Here is a 1,027-nt window from a genome sequence, read left to right on the forward strand (position 1 = left end):
ATTTTTGTTACTTTAGCCATTTTATTTTTATTTCATTTTATTTTTGTTTACTAATTTTTCTCTTAGTTGTTTCTGGCAGGTTCCTTTAGTTTATGACTAGAAGAAACCCGTCGGGACCACTACTTTTTGACAGTGAAATTGAAAGCACAGCTTGCAGAAATCATAGAGAAACAAGGTAGAGTCAACAAAGTACAGTAGAAGAGCAAGAGGATGTTATTGTTATTACTGAGGAGATGACTGATAATTATAATAATCAGCTACCTTCTATGGTTGCTGCAAATCCTGTAAATCCGAATCCTGCTTCTCGTACTATGTACGATTATGCCAAGCCCAATTTAACTGGGGCTGAATCGAGTATTGTTAGACCTACTATTACTGCAAATAATTTTGAAATGAAACCTAACACTATTCAAATGATTCAATAGTTTGTTCAGTTTTATGGTTTGCAAGACAAAGACCCAAATACTCATTTGGCTAATTTTCTAGAATTCTGCGACACTTTCAAGATAAATGGCATTTCTGGCAATGTCATTTGCCTTTGGTTGTTTCCATTCTCATTAATAAATAAGGCTAAACAGTGGTTGAACTCCCTACCACAAGGTGCTATCACTACATGGGAGCAAATGACCAAGAAATTTTTATCAAATTACTTTCTACTGGCTAAGACAGCCAAGCTGAGGAATGATATATCTTCCTTCATGCAAATGGACTTAGAGACCCTGTATGATGCATGGGAGAGGTATAAGGTCTAATTGAGAAGGTCTCCCCACCATGGGTACCTTTATGGCTACATGTTCAAACTTTTTACAATGGTTTGAACCGCTCAACTAGGAAATTGATCGATGCATCCGCTGATGGGACTCTGAATAACAAAACACCTGAAGTAGCTTATAAGTTTATATAAGAGATGTCACTGAATAATTATCAGTGGCAAGTCATGAAGACAAAGCCGACGAAAGTAGCTGGTGTTTTTAACGTTGATACGGTCACTATGTTATCAAATCAGGTAGAACTTTTGAGTAAAAAG

At 36.3% G+C, this 1,027-nt stretch overlaps 1 non-coding gene across 1 annotated transcript; it reads right to left on the reverse strand.

The window, feature by feature from the left end:
* Positions 1–671: 671 nt before the first annotated feature.
* LOC128282702 (small nucleolar RNA R71) lies at positions 672–778 on the reverse strand. The gene has a single exon (XR_008273056.1). It is a non-coding gene; the product is annotated as a small nucleolar RNA R71 (small nucleolar RNA).
* Positions 779–1,027: the final 249 nt, after the last annotated feature.

This window comes from Gossypium arboreum, chromosome 10, assembly GCF_025698485.1.
Source record: "Gossypium arboreum isolate Shixiya-1 chromosome 10, ASM2569848v2, whole genome shotgun sequence".
NCBI lineage: Eukaryota > Viridiplantae > Streptophyta > Magnoliopsida > Malvales > Malvaceae > Gossypium > Gossypium arboreum.